The sequence below is a fragment of the Mastomys coucha genome, unplaced genomic scaffold, assembly GCF_008632895.1.
Source record: "Mastomys coucha isolate ucsf_1 unplaced genomic scaffold, UCSF_Mcou_1 pScaffold14, whole genome shotgun sequence".
NCBI lineage: Eukaryota > Metazoa > Chordata > Mammalia > Rodentia > Muridae > Mastomys > Mastomys coucha.
Genome location: NW_022196896.1, coordinates 41,265,073 through 41,271,933, shown reverse-complemented (window position 1 = coordinate 41,271,933; position 6,861 = coordinate 41,265,073). Strand labels below are relative to the sequence as shown.

The 6,861-nt window shown below is 38.5% G+C and overlaps 1 long non-coding RNA gene across 2 annotated transcripts in view; it reads right to left on the bottom strand.

Moving 5' to 3' along the window:
* The window catches only part of LOC116088174, a 28,318-nt gene that overhangs the window by 11,723 nt on the left and 9,734 nt on the right, over window positions 1-6,861 (bottom strand). For both annotated transcript variants that reach the window (XR_004117802.1, XR_004117801.1), the window contains exon 3: window positions 1,611-1,667. This is a non-coding gene — a long non-coding RNA (uncharacterized LOC116088174). The remainder of the gene's footprint in view (window positions 1-1,610; window positions 1,668-6,861) is intronic.

Sequence of the window (6,861 nt, the reverse complement as noted above, 5' to 3'; positions counted from 1 at the left end):
GAGAGAGAGAGAGAGAGAGGCAGAGACAGAGAGAGATAGACAGAGACAGAGAGAGACACAGAGAGAGAGAGACAGAGACACAGAGAGACAGAGAGAGATACAGAGACAGAGAGAGACACAGAGAGAGACAGAGAGAGAGACAGAGACAGAAAGACAAAGGCAGAGACAGACAGAGACAGAGACAAAGAGACAGAGAGAGACAGAGAGCAAGACAGAGAGAGACAGAGACAGAGACAGAGAGACAGAGAGAGACAGAGAGAGACAGAGAGACAGAGAGACAGAGAGACAGAGAGAGACAGAGAGAGAAATAGAGACAGAGAGAGACAGAGAAACAGAGAGAGAGAGACAGAGAGAGATTAAGAATGTTTAAAATAAGATAGAATTGCAAACAATCGTTGCTATTTCTGTGACAAACCGCAATGATATGAGATGAAGAATGATACTTTAGAAATTAGACATTTGCTTTTCTAGTTGAAAAATGCAGCCAGACTTGGGAAAACTTTTCTATGCTATAAAACTTAGGCCAGTAGACCTGATAGACATGAAAACTAGTATCTCTAATTATCCACAGATGGATATTTGTGGCATTAGTAGAAGACACTAATCTAAACCTTAAACGTTGTTCACCAGGCTTACAATAAATTTTATTTGGAATTTTCTTGCAGACTGGAAAGAGATTGGTTTCTTGGTTTTATATGATAAACTGATAAAACAGTTATTAGTCAAATTAGTTGTTTTTCTTTGCTTCATACCCAGCATACTATTCAACCAGGTTTTACTTTGATTTTTTTATTTTACCTTTATCTGGGTGTATGTTCTGTGTCTCTGTGTGTAAGTATGTGAGTGTGAGGGTGTGTATGGGTGTGCACATGAGTAGAGGTCACTGTGAAAATGAGAAGTGTCATCTTGAGGCACAGGAAATTGTGAACTCCTTAAAGTGAAAACCCAAACCCTCTGCAAGAGCAGTAAGCGCTCTTAATGACTGAGCCATCTGTCTGTCACAGGGCCAACCACTGTGAGGAAGGCATTTTACGGTTTTCATACCTACTAGTATTAAACAATACAATCAGCATGATTTATATATTTTCTATGTGATAAAAAATTGATAAGTAATTTGCTTAAATGTTTATGAGTAGCTGGGCCATGGTGGTGAATGCCTTTAATCCTAGCACTTAGGAGGCAAAGAACGGTGGATCCCTATGAGTTCAAGGCCAGCCTGGTCTATATAAAGAAACCTTGTCTCAAAAAAAAAAAGTTTATGTGTAAGTGAAGTTTATATTCATTAAAAATATACAAGATTTAAAAAATTTCTCAATATTCTGTCATTTTCCCCTCACAAAAAGAAAATAATTCTAATTTCAAATAATAAATAAACTGGTGTATAATTAAATTTTGAATGATACAATATGTCCAGTGTCCAGGACAATCAGAATAAAATTAATTAGTAAGACAATAGCTGTCAAAGACAAACTTTCTTCTAGAATATTGTTTCTTTGGATAATAATAACTTCCTCTGTTTGTAATTTAATATTTAATTCCTTCAGCTTCTGGGTATTTATCTGAACCCATGGGGTAGGATTTACTAGAAACATTATTGTGTGAGAACTTACCAAACAAAGAGGCCCACTCAGTAGTGTTTTAGAACACATAGCAGAATTGATATTATGCTGCAAGAAAGAGCAAGAATTAAACAGTTATATGGGAGAGTTTGGGAGTTAAGCCTAGGATGAAATCCCATACCTGCTAGTGCCAAGTCTTCTCTTTCTATTCCTTAGAAATAGATAACAATATTAACCTGTCACATCTGAAGCCACAAATATGACAGAATCGCTTGGCTCTTACATAACATGCTCTTCCTGTCTGTTCTTAGTCACTGGTCTGTGTGATGAGGCAGAAGGAAACACTGTTATACAGCTGGGCTGCATGTATGGGTGAGGCATGGTGTCTGGTGTTAGGATTATATAAAAGATCTTATTTGACATCAGTGAAGAAACGAATGCAGTGCAAATGCTAAGGAGCACTCCTCTTCCTGTATTGTCTATGCTTTAGTGATAACACCCCCTGTGGCATCCTGACAATTTTCCCCTCTAATGTTAAGTGGCTTTCTTTTCTTTGAGGTCAACACTGACCAAGCATGAGTGAATGTGTGTGCTTCTCCAGCCCCAGATAGGATACTTTTCACTATTTCTTTTAAAAGAAATAAGATTTGAAGATTATTATTATGAACTGAGCTACTTCACTTTATTAGTAGATTCTTTTGATCAAGAATTAAAACTGTATTTTAAGGACTACCAAATGATACAGAATGGCAAAAATGGATAAAAAAGTAAATGTAAACTTTAATGAATTATACAAAAACATCAAAGAGAATTTTTTTCAAGATCATGGAGCCAGTAGAAATAATTCTGTATGCAATTTTTCTATGTTAGCACATCAGCTGACCTGGGAGCATTTGACATGCACAGAAGCCATACACTTCGAAAGAACAAAAATTAATGATCTACCTACAAAACATTTTAGGGCAAGAAACATGCCTTATTCATTTCTATCTCAAGAGCCTTAGAGAACATCAGTTCTAATTGTTCATGTTCAATAATATTTCCTAATTAGTGTGTAAGTTAATTAATGAATGTTTGATTAAGTTTCTACACTGAGAGAGCTTCCAGCATTTTGTTCAAGAAATGGTTGAATTCTCTTTTTAAATAATAAACTGTTTGTCTCTCCACTTGAGGAATGAAAATGCCACACTCTTGTTCGTCATTGATGGCACCAAAGCATGGGCCTTCCAGGTTGCTTATTTATGTCGGATCACCTTCCAGCTGCGCCGTTCCCTGTCACCTGGGAAACATTTATCTTCATGTGCTCCTAAATCTCTCTTAGATGATTCATGTTGGATTTCAGTTCAACTACCTTAAAAAATATAAAAACAAACACTCCCCAAGGTGCCCAAGTTCAGGCAGTTCCAATGCACTATATAAATGGCCATAAACCATATGCTGTGGAGTCAGGAATAAATAGCCCCTTTAAAACACAGAGCTGCTAACAAAATTGAGATTCCATTTTTAAATGATTTTCTGCAAAGCAAACATTTTCCACACTTGGTCTTTGTGTAATTTTTCAAGCTAGGAAGAAAAAAAAGAGCTGCCTTGCACATGTTCTTTTTGTAGAGAAAGGTTTAATACTCTGCTGTGTCACCAAGTCCCAGTGAGCTAATTTGTTCTAAAGACAACATTACTACATCAATACAAGACAGCTGAGTCTCCAATTAACCTTCTCTGTTTGCTTTCCATATTCCTAATGAGGCTTTCTGCCAGAATGTCCCCACAATTCTGGGTTAATTTCTTGGGAGATGGAAAATATGTGCATGTAAACTATGCTGGTTTTTGCATGTCAGAGGAATGGCAGCACCCTGACAGGCTAACTGTTCCTACACTACTTACATGGACATGAGGCTAACGGTTCCTACACTACTTACATGGACATGAGGCTAACGGTTCCTACACTACTTACATGGACATGAGGCTAACGGTTCCTACAGTACTTACATGGACATGAGGCTAACTGTTCCTACACTACTTACATGGACATGAGGCTAACTGTTACTACACTACTTACATGTACATGAGGCTGTTACTACACTACTTACATGGACATGAGGCTGTTACTACACTACTTACATGTACATGATCATAGCTTCAGTTTCAGGACATCTTGCTTTAACAGCCTAGTCCACTTGAGTAAACTACTGCAGCTCTACCCAAGACTTCCAGGAAAATCACTTGCTTTCACCTACTCTTTCTCCCTTAGAGCCTCAATCTCAGACATCGAAAGAGGATCAAAGATAGACTCAATAGAAATTCCCTGTCAAAGTGATGCAATTTTGCTATGTTGACCACAGGTAATGTTTATGGCTGAGGCAACAGCTTCAAGAGTATGCTCATATCTTATTTGGAGGAATGCATGCCCTCCTTTTTGTCCTTCACAGAACCTGCATGGAAGTGACTTCAAAGTTGGCTGCATATTAGTTTCATCTGGGGAGCTTAAACATAACAAAATCTCCACACAATTGCATGCTGCACTCAGATCAAATAAAGGAGATTCTCTAGGGTGAGTTCCAGTCATTTGTACTTTCTTAAATGTTCATGTGGTCACAATGTGTGTACTAAGGTCTGAGAGCTTTAGGTTTAAGAGCAAAAAGTTATGAGAGATGACTAATCACTAATTAACATTTCAAAGATCAGCTATTGCCAATGACCCAATAAATCATCCACAATCACCTCGAATCTTCCTTAGTGTTCTGTTGCTTTGTTCTCCATTTCTATCTTTTTCCAAATCAGCTTTCTTTAACTCTGTCCCACTTTTTGCCATCTATAATCTTTTCTGCTCACTTAATTTTATTTTTTTAAAATAAATTATCTTATATCAACTAAACTGTTTGGGAAAACATGTAACTTAATTTATGTACATGAAGCACATCTTTGAGACCTATCGTCTGAAAATTATTGTAGTTCAGACTTTTAACATTTATTTAAGAGATTCCATTTTTAAACTCAAGATGCTTTGACACATATGTCCTTGCATGTTCATCCCACTGCCTCCAGCCTTCCCTTTCCTATATTCAGAGAGTATTTCAGAATACCATCGAGTCTAACACCTAGCTCAGAGCTAAACTACTCTAATGTCAGAAATGTATATCAAGATGGGCAGCTTAAAAGCCTTCATTGTTGGTATTGCTGCTCCATCTTTGAAGAACATTGACCATTTCCTGGAGAGTGTAAGGTGTGAGAAGATGCCAAAAAAAGAAAGAAAATAATAGGAAAAAAGAAAACAAAACAGAAACCCCTACCACACCCCATACCTATCACTCAGAGAATGCTGTAGAGGAGAACAATGGCTTTTTCCACAAATGATGGTGAAAGACCCCCACGAGGGGAGACCCTCTCTCAAGTCCTGGGAGAACACAGCCACCCAAAGACTCACAAGAGACCGATCTTGATGCAACAACATGAGTTTTATTGGGGCGGGGGAGCCAGTATACTGGGGACGAGTTCGTAACCCTCGCAGGGGCAAAGGAACTCGATCCTGAGCACAAGAAGTGAGGGGTATTTAAAGAGAAAAACCACAAACTAGGGGGCTGAGGGGTACCAAGGAAACATAAAAACAGTGGAAATTTTCAGAGGGACCCAACCCATGCTTTAGACAGGAGTCAGGGTCATGAGGAAAACATCCTGCATACTTGTTATTCTCAAGAATGTGGCTTTATCATTGTCATGATCATTCACTTTGTGATTGACTGCTCCCTAGAAACACCTTGAAGTCTGCCTTTGTGGAGGGACTGGTTTCTGGAACTAGCAGGCCTACATTCTTGGCTTGTTTCAGAGAGAATTTCCATGCCCTTTTAGGTAAAGGTTATACATTATACATTTCTACAGATACATTTCTATTAAATGCTCTTATTTTAAAATTCTAAAATTCTTTAGCCCTTCAATGGAACTTTGAAAGGTGCCAAGAATGAAGACCTTATGACTTGGAAAGATGGCTCAGCAGTTAGAAGTTCATACTGCTTTTTCCAGAGAGTTTGGATTCCAGCACTTACTTTGGGTGGCTCACAACCACCTCTAATTCCAGCTCTGTACAAACATCTGTTTAGAAGTGTGCCCTTGTTGGAGTAGGTGTGTCACTGTTGGAGTTGGTTCTACTACCCTGGTCCTAGCTGCCTGAAAGTGAGTATTCTAGCAACCTCCAGATAAAGATGTAGAACTCTCAGCTCCTCCTATATCATGCATGCCTGGATAGAGTCGTGCTCCCACCTTGATGATAATAGACTGAACTTCTGAATCTGTAAGCCAGCACCATTTAATTAGTGTCCTTATAAGAGTTGCTTTGGTCATGGTATCTGTTCACAGCAGTAAAATCCTAACTAAGACAACTGCTTTAGTCTCCCGAGTAGATGCAAGTTAGAGCATGTGGTTAGTGTTATCATTAACTTAGATTCTGCTATGAACTCTGACCTTATTGTAAGTTGGTCAAGAATGGTTCTGAGATTTTTGTTCCATGACTCCCCATGTCCCCTACACACACACACACACACACACACACACACACACACACACACACACTCATGTGTGCACGTACCTCTAGATTGATGCTCTAAGCCATTACTCCCTTCAAACCCAGGATGTTATGTACCAGATAGTTCATCTCCCATGTTTCCCATGAATAAAGAGATTATTTAAAGCTTTGTAAGATTCAGAATTAATGTTTTAACACAATGAAGTCGTAGGTGCTAGTGCATACTTCCATCAGTAGGCATGGGTGTCATAGATGATGTTTGGTTATGCCACTGTTGGTACGGTTAACTCAAATATGAGCATCATTTCTCAGAAACACTAGTTTACAAGTGTTGACAAGGGAGTAATGATGTAATTTTTCTTTCTTCATCTACTAGAAAGTATGGCTCCATTCAGAGAAGCCCCTCTTGATTGCAGCAGCTCTTATATGACTTTGAATCATTCATAGAGAAAAGTCAAAAGAAATGGTTATTTCCTTCTATTAGCACTGATCACACTACTGAGATGGTCCAATTAGTTCTCCCCACATGTGAATGATGAAGATAGTGAAGTGTATGTACCTAAGAGATGATCTCATGGATTGAAGTATACCTATATTGTTCTCTGATACTGAACATCTCATTATGGATGCACAGCTTATTTGCTGTTTGGCCAGTGGGAACATCTTTGACTTGATTCTTTACTTAAAACCAAACAACACACCAAACCTATCTTGTGTTTCAGTGCTAGGGTTTGGAATCCATCATAGTTTGGAGGATCCAGAGCTCCATGGCCTGTATCTTCTAACTGA